At 48.6% G+C, this 11,401-nt stretch overlaps 1 protein-coding gene across 9 annotated transcripts in view; it reads left to right on the top strand.

Moving 5' to 3' along the window:
- Window positions 1-442: 442 nt before the first annotated feature.
- Window positions 443-11,401, top strand: part of LOC143209531 (protein FAM135A) — a 37,836-nt gene continuing 26,877 nt past the window's right edge. For 2 of the 9 annotated variants that reach the window (XM_076425286.1, XM_076425289.1), the window contains exon 1: window positions 1,123-2,147. The gene's annotated coding sequence lies outside the window, so the exon portion shown is untranslated. The other 7 variants (XM_076425291.1, XM_076425287.1, XM_076425283.1 and 4 more) reach the window with 6 other exon arrangements.

Here is an 11,401-nt window from a genome sequence, read left to right as displayed (position 1 = left end):
AACTCAATTTTCGAAAGTTTCGAAAATTCAGTAGTAAAACCACCGACGAGATACTATTAAAGACTGCCAGCCTTATGGGAGTTGGCGAGCCCGAATTTTTCGGTGTTTCTTACGCCCTCTAGGATATATTCTGGCTCCATCCAGAGAAACAGAAGGCCAACGACGGCATTTTGTCGGTGAAGAAGACCACTGAGGAGATTCTCGTCGCGATGCATCGGCGAGAATGCGAATTATCACGAAACTATATCGATTATTATTAAATGTTACATTCTCCGCCATATTTCAGACGATGTTTTGGCATTATTGTGGCACTATTTCGAATTTTTAGCGACGTGGTATATCAGATCACTGTAACTTTCACGTTATCCCCGCGCCCGTTGCGCCCGGTTACCGGGCTCGCTGAATAGCACAGGGGCTGGCAGTCTTTAATAGTATCTCGTCGGTGCCTGTGCCCACCTGTGTCCACTTGCCTATGTCGGTGAATAGCAGAGGCGCTGTGGGTCTTTAATAGTATGTATCTCGTCGGTGTCTGGCGGTAGATGCGCTGCCTCTCGCATGCTCGCCGACGGTGCTGTCCATCGAAAACAATCAAAAACAAGGACACGTTCGAAAGGACATGTCACGCGTGATGCAACGGTATGTAGTATTCCATATTCAAACAGACGTAATTCATATTAAATTGCCACCGTATCGCCAACGAAGAATTATGATCGTAATAACTTTATCCATGACCATTAGATCCATTAGGTGACTGCGAGATCGTAAAATCACAAAATCGACTTAAAATGATAGATCTTTGTTTCGCTTGATAACTTCTACTCAATAGTAACTTGCAAAGAGAATATTTCATATGAGATTTACTCGAGTCGGCTTTTCTGTAGGTTAACACGACTGTGTCGAAACTCCCTAGATTCGCGAGGATCCTGGCTGCGGTCTTACCTTTTAGGCGGGAAGTTCAAATATCATGGTACGAGTAGATACGTGTACAGTAAAACCGAAAGGGTGTATAATTCCAATAGGAATCAAACTTTCTTCTTCTTGCAGGGAGTTACGAAGGGAATCGCGGTTCCGGTTGTGGTAAGTGTAAACGAGATCACGAGGCAAGGGCTGATTATCGATTTCACGTTGAAAGCGTAGAGATTGCCGGGCACCGTCGCGCGTCGCGGCACTGGTTCCCCGAATTACGATGAACGACAAAAGTCCCTAGGTAGATATCAGAGAGCAGCGACACCGGCTGGTCCGTCGAATTAGGCCGTAGTCGGGCGCGTGCGGTGCTCGGCGCGCTGAGAAGGGCGCATGCTGGGTCGTGTCACGGGCACGCGTGTGTCACGATCGCTCATATATTGCTGTCGTGACTGGCCAGAAGGCTTTGCGGCCGGGTGGAAGGAGGGCCGAGCTTGCGGAGGCTCGGTAGCGCAGACAGGCGCGTAGATAGGCCAGCGTCGACGGTGGCGTTTCCGCAGAGAGAGCGAGCTACGGAATCTCGTCCCATGCTCGCAGACTGCCGCCGCGTGCAGCTGGCGTTTCTAGAGGGTGGTTCGTCGACGGTCACACGCGTCGTGCCAGCGCGAGGAGTGGCCCGTGACGAAGCACGCGCGACCGTGTTGCGAGTGGCGATGCTTAAATAACCGGGGGAACAGGAAAGCAAAGGGGGTAGAGAACCGAGAGAGAAAGAGAGAGAGGGAGGGAGAGAGAGAGAGAGGGTGGAGATAATCCTGCGGCCATCGAGCCACGGACCGTGGGGTCTCGCCAGTATCGAAACTGCTACTCGTGGCAGCGGCAGTGGTGTCGATGGTGGTGGCGGTGGTGGTGGTGGTGGTTTCCAATCGTGGTGGTGCTCGTTGGTAGTCCGAGATATCGCCTCGTATCGTGGTGGTGCGGATGGTGGTGGTGGTAGTAGTGTCGGGGTAGTGTGCTGCGCCTCATCCGACGACGGTAGCGAGGGAGAGAAAGAAAAGTAGCCCTCGAGGTTACGAGGCCAGAGGAGAAAGTGGGTGTTGCCGGAGTGACAACTGGAGGAACCGTCCGTCCGGGTCCTCGCCGCCAGGACTCGAGATTCGGAGGGATCGTTTGATAGAGGATGCACGTCGCTCGACGACGAAACGATCTCCCAACCGAGAGCCTGGTCCTCGTAGATCGTGTGCCTCGTGAGTACACCCAAAGGACATCATACCTCTACACACGTATACCCAAGGAACATACGCGGCTTCCAATCCCCGCTTCTTTTGTTTTTCCTTTTTCCCTTCCATTGTTATAGTACCGTCCCGTAACCTGTGGGTCTCGACCGCTTAACGTCGAGCAAACGCTGGAACGTTTCCTCGCAGCGTCCTGTCCTCCCCCGCGCAGTCTTGGAGGCCAGGACGGAGAGAAAGAACGCGCGAGGAAGAGTCGTGCGCGTTCTTAGCGCGTTCTCTCGGATCACCCTCCGAGCTTTCGGAACGGACAAGCAATTTGACGGCTACGAAGGAAATAGAGGTCGGATGCAAATTACGAGCGTGGACGAGGTGGTGCGCGATGGGCACGGTAATTGGGGCGAGGGGACGCTAGCTCGGTGGGCGCGGGGGAGAGGATGCGTTGGATACTTCCCTCTTTTTCGCATCCTCTTCCTCGTTTACACCCCTACCCCCGTTCGGTGTCCCGCGATTTTCCTTGTTTCTCTTCCCACCGTGTTTCGTTCTTCGGCTCCCCGTGCTGCTGGTAAACAGCAGTCGCTGGCGTGCGAAGGTACATGGGCGTAGGTAAAACTTGCCTCTCCGCCGCCACCGCGCCGCGCCGGTCGAGTTTTTCGACGTAACGAGGGACCGCCGCGCCGGTGTTATTCGTGCACAAAGACGACTCGGTGCCCTTTCCGCCTCTACTCGTCTGTGTGTTCATGCGTGCTTGTATGCTTCCTCGGTCCTCCTCGACGGGCAACAGCGGCACACACGAGCGCAAAGAACTCGAGGCTCGTCGACCGGCCGATTCAAGAACATCCCTCTGCCCCGTTATACCCCGACGGTGTGCACTGGCCTCGATTAGTTCTCGCTTAGAGAGAGAGTTGTGACCGGATTATTCTTCTCTTCGCTTTTTCTTTTCTCTTCTCTCTTTTTTTAGGGGCGTTCGGGGCAGGCGAAAGGGGGTGCGCTAACGACGTCACCGTGTCGAGTGAGTCACGGCTTCTAAATTGATCCCCACCATGGTTGCTCTTCCTCCTCCTTCTCCTGCTCTCGTGTCCCCTGCATCCTCTTGCTTTTACTACACCTATTCCAGCTTTTTCGTCCTCTTTCCAATCTACGCAACTCGGTTATCGTCGTCCTCCCACACGACCCGCCTCCGAACCCGCCGCTCTCGACCCTTTCCATCTCGTTTTCCATCATCTCCCATCAACGAAGGAGCGTTGATTTAATTCCTGATGCAACGTGCCCTCTTCCTGCACGCCCCCCACGTTTCACTTCCACGATTTATGCGACGGGAAAATACGGCCCGGAAACGATCGTGGCTCGAGGTCGTTCCACGGGTGCGGGAACAACGTTTTCCTAAGTCGCGACCGACGACGGTCTGTCGTTCAATAATTTCGCAAGGGTACGGGGCCTGTCGATATCCCGTCGGTCGTTCTGTTTCGCAAGAATGATCGATCCCGTGATTCCTACTTACGGCCCGCCGAGTGGAAGATAATGTGTGTGTGTGTACTCGAGCGGTATTTCCGCACTCGTGCCGCCTGTGTTCCACGCGGCTTCCCGGTTTAAGGCCGAAGATAAGATTAAGCACAGATGATTGCGTGACGGTACGTCGTCCGTACCCGGAGCTCGAGACAACAGTCAAACGAGAGAGGCTGATTGAAAATAGGCTACCGCTTCGAGGGTCCCGACGGTTTTATTTAACGAGGAACAACGGGGTAACGCGCTCCGGGAAAAGCTGTTTCCTTCGCTTTCTACCTGCGATACGTTATCTTAATCTCCGGCCCTGATCGGTCTATTAAGCCGTTCGTACGTAGAAACGGCACCGCACTCGAGCCCAACGGAAAATCATTGCGCGAAAGTAGAACGAATAATTTTAGACGGAAATACTGACGCAGGGCGACCCTACGACATTTTTCGATGCCATCAACCCCTACCGTTAACCCTCTGTAACCCAATTTTCCGAGGAACGAACGTGCTGAAAGAGGTCCGAGAAATACACTCGATCCATTTATAACACGGTACTCTAAACACACGGATTCGATACAACGCTATGTCGCTATAACACGATATCTATGTTTATAACACATTTTTCGTACAGCATGACTTAACCCGTTACTTCAAATACTATTCGATATCGATGACAATTCTTGCCGCGAACCAACGAGTTACCCTCGGGAACGTAATTCAAAGTTCTGAAAGAAGATTTTCGTATTATAATAAAATGACTTAACACGGTTTTCGATACTCAACGCGGAACGAGTACCGTGCTATAACCGTGTTATAGCAGGGTCGACTATACACGACCGAAGTCGACTATAAAATCGCAATGAAGAAATTCTTTCGTTGCACAGTGTGACGTCAAAGTTACAAAACGTTATAGGGACAATCTCGCACCGTTTAGTACGTACATAACAAGTATTAGCAGTTAGTCGAAAAGCATTCATCCGGCTATTGGGCGAGCGATGCTCATCGTCCAAATCGAATGAATCCACGGTCCCGAAGAAATTGTACGTTCTGCCGACGAATCGTTTTCCCCTCGTTTCCCGGTTAAGTTGCATTTAATGCAACCCTCCGGCGCATCTCGGCGGTCCAACCGGATGCCGGCTGTTTTCTCATTAAGGAATGGAAAGTTTCTTGCCCCGGAATGGGACGCGACGCCGAGCCGCGCCGTTCCGTCGTCGACGACGGCGGAAGGACGGGAGAGACCGGCAACAAAATATGGCGAAATGAATATCAGAGAAATATCCGTGAACGCTCGGCCGAACATAAGAATCCATTATCGGGCTTAATATCTCTGAACCACTCGGCCCCGCGTCCCTTTATTTCTTTTCCGGCGATGCTTTATTAGCGTCTCGTTTTCGTTGGGGATGAATAGGTCTCTATCGGGCCGGGCCGGTCTGTGTCAGCTTCGCAGCGCAATTTCAATGGACGAACGGTTAATTTCTTTTCCTGTATCCGATCTGGTCGAATCGCCAATCGGGACGGAAATAAACCGAGGAATTGCCGCAGCGCATTGGAATTTTATTCGTAATTTGTTCGCAGTAGCATTCGCGCAGGTTTTGCATAATATAAATCTTCAGAGTTGCTTCAATGCTTCAAAATAAATACATTTTTATACGTTCTACTACGTTTTCGAACGGAAATTACAAATTTTAGCCAAGGAAATTTTAGATTTAAAATGAGGTTTTCACTAGTACGGCTAGTATTTACGAGATCGTCACAGTTGGATGACGTGGATTTCCCGAAAATCGGAGTAGCATCGTCAATACATTTCGGAGCAGTTTTAACGAGTGCGATTCGTTATTAGGTGGAATCGGTGTTGGAGCCACAGTGGACCAGATTTTTTCCCCGTGGTTCACCGCGGCGGCACCCTGACATTTCGCCGACCGTCCCTGGAAAAGGTCACCAAATGTGGAGCAACTTTCGAGCGGACAGATCGAGCGTTCTCGCGGGACCGACACCTCGGCTAACCTTAATAATTCTCGACGAGCGTATTTTCAGGCGCGAAATCGACCGAGCGGAATGGAAAACTCGCTTCATCGAATTATAACAGCCGGGGCGTCGTGCCCGGTGACTTTGAAATTAATTATACAACCATCCGGCTGGAATCGGCCGCGATTGATCACCCCGTTGAGAACCTACCACCGGATCGACTTTAATATTCGACGAGGAATAAGGGGTTCGGGATAGTAGGTTATAACCGCACCAGAACCGATGTGACCCGACCCGACTCGTCGTTGTCGTCATCGTCGTCGTCGTCGCGACTGCAATTCATGTTTGCGATTTAATATCGACTGACCCGGCGCGGCGGGCGACGGTGACCGGCGCGGTACTGGAAAGTTAAAAAGGGACATCGATCTCGAAACTATTTGCATTCACCGGATCGCCGACACTCTCCTCTTGATGTCTCAATTCGTTGAACTTTTATCAACGCTCACAGTCGACGCCTTTCAACCAGGAATTTTATCTTCGATTAGCCGCCTTTTGCTCATTTCGCAAAATTATTAACATTTCCACTACCTTATTTGTATAACTTAATAAGAAAATTGTTTCTCTGCCAATTAGCCAAGCTAACAGGTTAACGAGCCGACTAATAAGGAAATCGTGGCAATCGAGACGACAGTGGGGCAAGGGGTGATCGATCCCGACATCTGATTTTGTGTTTAGATTTGTCCGCGTCAGCCGTAACGCGTCTCTAGCCTCATGAATATTTGCTAGATCAGGCTCGGGTAGATTGCAAATTTCGTAAGACGGGTGGAATGTAATTAATGTGTCTCGCGTCTTGCGTGAGCGATAAGTCCCGCGTAGAATGTAGAATATAACTGCGAAGTGTAGGTTTTAAAGAGTGCCCGATCACTGCGAAAGATTGAATTAATTATTCAGTCTTCGAGACTTCAACTTCCAGACCGTGGAACGGATTACTAATAGAATCCGGCAAGAACGAACCGTGTCGGCAGGGAAGATTGATAAGTATGATGGCCGGAAAGCCAGCGGAAAGTGTAATGTGTCTGGTCTGACACGGCACCGTCATTTTCTACTTCGATCTCGGTCATTATATCCCGCCTGTTAATTCTTTGAGCACTTAGAGCCATCGTCGACCGAAACACGATGTAACTCTTCTTAAACAGTTACCGTCGAGTACCGAATAATGGTTGCTCGCGAATAACGGAAATAATGAAATGACATGTTAGCCGTCCGGTATGATTAACTTGCGAATTATTAATCACGAAATGATTACAGTTTCGGTTTGACGTGCACGATATGGTAATAGACGGATAGGGGAATATCGAGCGTTCTGCGGATTCTGCATAATTTATGTATAAAACAGAATTAATATGTAATTATTTGTATTATTTTTAGTAAGAAATAGGTGAATTACAAGTTATTAAGGGATGGACGAAACTTTCGTGACGTTAAATAACGAAACGTCTGGCTCGGGACGACTAATTCTACTTTACGCCAATTGTATGTTTCTTCGTCACGCTAACCCTTTACGACTTTACGATTCGATGCTCGCGAGCAAGGTCACTACAAGCACTTTGATTAATTATTACTTGTTCCGTGAAAAATGTAGATTTCCACTGAAAATTTCAATTGCAATCTCTACAGAGCTTTCCAAGGTTACTGCAATATATCCTACATCTACGTCTTCTATAGTCTACAACTTTCGTCTGAAATATTTGTTCGTATCACCTATTTGTCCAGAACAGGGGCTTTTCAACGCACTGCGCATAGCGGGTTCTCCCCAGTGACAACACCTAACGCGGGATTCTCATTCAAGGCGTCGTATAAATCCGCGTCTCGGGTCGCGGGGGAGTACGGGCGGTTCGCGACCTCTTATCCGAATTGAAACCTTAGCACGTAAGCTGACCGGGCACGGTCATTTTCCAGTTCGATCGAGCCGTGGTCAGTGAACCGGCTCGCGTGTGCACGTGCACGGTGTCCTTGTCCCTCCTTGCCCCTTCTCTCTCTCTCACTCTCTCTCTCTCTCTTTCTCACACACGGACACACTCTCGCATTGTTCAATTTCAATCGACCAGCAATCCGGAGTCCCCGATAGCGATGGGGTCCCATGAATAATCCAAACCGTCCGCCGTCGTCGGTGCACGACTGGTGCCAAAGAGCCCGGAGGCTCGTTTGCACGTGACAAATTCTTGGCTACTTCAACTCCCGTTGATTAGGCGCCGAGTGCCGCGGATGCTTGGCTCGGTACCGGCGATTCCTCGCGTATGCAACGCGCGACGCGTGCGACGCGTGCACCTCGACCTGTCAACTGCAACGTGGAACGGACATTTCAGTCCTCCGATCCGTCTGGAAATTGTGGAATTGCTTGCGATATCGCTTTTTCTGGGGGGTAATACCCCAGTTCACTTCCCCCAGAAAGGGTAATTCCGAAGTGAACTTTCAAAATGATTTTACAAATTGCAATACCTCGAATAAAATGTACACATCCGAATTGGTAAGGGAAACTCAACTTTGAAAAGACGAATTGAAACAATACAGTGATACCCAATTGTCTTCCCGATCACTCAAGAGTTGAAGAGTTTTAACGAGTACCTTATCCTCCTTGTAATGCGGGACAACTTGCTCATAAAAAAATTCAAAGTAAAAGTAATTACCACTGAAGCTTTATTATCTATAGACCTTTATGCAAGCGAACGTTTTCGCTGGTTAAACAGAAATTGCACAGAAGCTCGTTATCGTAATAAAGGGTTCTTTTCCGAGCAAAGAAGAATATTAAACCCATGTCCGGGTCTGTTGACACACTTATTTTGTCGGAGTTTATTCGCCAGAACTTGATACAAAGTGATACGGGAGAACAACGCGAGGCACGCGTAATTAAAATGGCCGAGAGAAGATCGTAATGACCAGACTTTTATTAAGTTCAGCGTGGAACTTAAAACCGTGCGTTAAGATGATAAGATTATGTACGTGATATACATTCTGTCTTGTAAACCCGGAGCACGTATATACGAGTTTATATAAATCTAACTAGTAATTACTAGTGTGCAGGTACCTACGTGATAAGAGGCAGCTGTTTCAAAGCACAGCCTTGATATACCGCATAAGAGCTTGTAGATTACAACAGAGATATGTACACGGATACAGATTTGAGAGTTTCGTTTTATTTTTAACTTCCCCGAGAGAGAACTTCGCAGAAGGGATTCTCCGCGTAATTTTCATCTCCGTTGGATAACGGAGAAAACCGCTGTCCGCCATCTGATAATAGCGAAACTGGGATTATAAGTAACTTCTTTAAAGAAATTTCATTCCTCGATGCGAACCTAACACATGGCGAAGATCCAAGATAAATTTTCTTGCTCTTACGAATATTCAACTTTTCATGCATACAAAAATTATGAAGTCTAATTTCTGTTTCTTGCTGAGAAATTATTAGTTATTAATTCCGAGCTTCGTGAAATTCATGAAGAACGGTCCCCCATTGTCTCGTACCACGGAAGAGCAAACGACTCCCAATAATAATAAAGAAGAAAGCGCAATCGTGTCGATAAATATCAGTGAATTGGCTGTTCGCGAATGAAGACGTCGAAGTTGGTACTCTATATTCTATGCGGTGCACATTCAGCGCCGTTGAAAAGGGTCGTGAAACGGTGCGGCGGATAGGAAAAAAATTAAGCGAGATGATTTGCAAAGCGCACGTTAAGCAGAAAGTGTCGTGCTTGTGGCACGTGTCCACGCTATTTTCTAGCCGCGGTCCGAAGCCAATGAACCGGTGTGTGGTTCAACAACCACGCGAGCGTGCTCGAGAAGTTTCAACCGTAAGGCGATAAAGCGTGGTTTATTGCAACGCGCTTGCACACACATCGCCTACGTTACCTCTCGCTCTCTCTCTCTCTCTTTCTCTCTCGCTTCAGCGTTCCTACACCTCCTCAAACCACCTCAACACCCCCGTGAAAGCGTATCGAGGCTATTGATAGTGATAACGACACGCCGCGCCGCGCCGGCCGCGTGTAGATGGGACCGGGTGGGGGTCCTTTTTCAGGCAAAGCGCGATGAGTAAGACGATAACACGGGATTGCGAGCTTGAACGGCCGCGTTCCTTTTATCGCCGCCCAGATAATCTCGTAATTACTTAGAAGTAACGAGCAACGCACGATACCAGCCAAGGCTCTCGCTAAACAATGACTTTTTGGTCGTTAGACCGCTAAACAGTGCCTTGAAGAGCCCGTCTCCTGGACAATATTCCATTTCTCGAAAATTATGGGATTATCTGGTATTTGATTGATGTCGCAGTAACTTTGAAATAGCTCTGTCGATATTACAATTGAAATTTTCAGTGGAAAAAATATATTATCCACGATCTCGCCGGTATGCTTAAAAACGATGCTGATTATCGAAATTAATATTATTCACCGGCGGATACTTGAGGTACGTCCGCGTTCCGCAACATTATTATTAAACACGTGATTTCAATCTCGCTTCGGTCTCTCTCGAGAGCGCTACACGGGATAATTTATTCACGCACCGTGCGAATATGTGTAGTGATAGAAATGAGAGGATTCTCCCGGTAATGCGCCAACGGCGTCAATGTACACTGTCGCATTCGCATCACGGTAATTTGTGGAACGACAGTTTACTCGCAGCCGTTGCTACGAAACAGTGCTGTCAGTCGGGCTGGAGCACCATTTCCAAATAAATCGACGACCAAATGCGATGCTGCTTCCCGCTTTTGCATCGAACAAAAGCGACACATAACGTTAAAACTATCCAATGAGAACGCTTTTGACGAATTTATGCAGACCCACTGGCATGGATGATTTAGGCAGGCGTGTTTCCAGTTATTTTTATTTTATTCAGACTCGTTGATCTTGTTATTGCCCTTAATGACAATCGAATACCTGTTTGTTGTAATCCCTTTGACGAGTGTAGCCGTACGCGCGTCGTTCGCAGTTTGCGATGCAGGCTCGGGGCTACCAGATAAGAAAGTGTCCCTTCGGCCGTCCTTGGGGACACGACGCCGAGCATGGTCGCGCCCCTTGGTCGGATAGAAGTGTCTAGACGTCTGACCAAATACGCGCGCTTCTCCTGCCAAGAGGTGGAGCAGAACCGTCGCGGCAGCTAGGCGGACAGTGATGAGCTGCTTAAAAGATAATTCCGGCTAGTTTGATGAACCCCGGCCGGGCCGGAGGAATAAAGTTTTTCTCCGCTGCGCCGGGAGCGGGAGCGTCTTCGGAAAACAGCTCGGCTAGCTGCCGGCAATCTGCCACGCGAGACTGACGCAAGGCGCTTCTCTTCGAATTGCTACCACGGTGCAATCCAGGATTCGTTAACCGTTAAGCGAATTAGAAGCGAAAGGAACAGACGCCGGAAGACTGCAATAATAAATCTCTTGTAGATTTACGAAAATTAGATTTCTTGAATTGTTTATTCGATTGCGGATTTTATACATTCGTCACCAAAATGACTAATGGGTTAGGTTGCGTAGAAGGATCTTTGAAGAGGTCCCGAAGGAGCAGTTAATTCGTTTTTGATTGAGAAGGGAGCAGAAAGTGATGCAGATGTTTCACTGTAGCTTCGGAAAAACACGGTTCTCGAGTGTTATATAAGTTTTTAGAGCGCATAAACGGGTATACACTGACGTATTAACGTTCTCAGAATACAAACTAGTTCCATAAAGCCTGTTTTTGGCAAGGAACCGCGCGGATCCTGTCGGATCAATCGGAAGAGAAAAAAGTCTGAAGCCGCTGCCACCTCCAAAAAATCTTGCGAACACTGCGCCA

The sequence above is a fragment of the Lasioglossum baleicum genome, chromosome 6, assembly GCF_051020765.1.
Source record: "Lasioglossum baleicum chromosome 6, iyLasBale1, whole genome shotgun sequence".
Classification (NCBI taxonomy): Eukaryota; Metazoa; Arthropoda; class Insecta; order Hymenoptera; family Halictidae; genus Lasioglossum; species Lasioglossum baleicum.
Note: the sequence above shows the minus strand (reverse complement) of the source record. Positions and strands in the feature narration are given on the sequence as shown.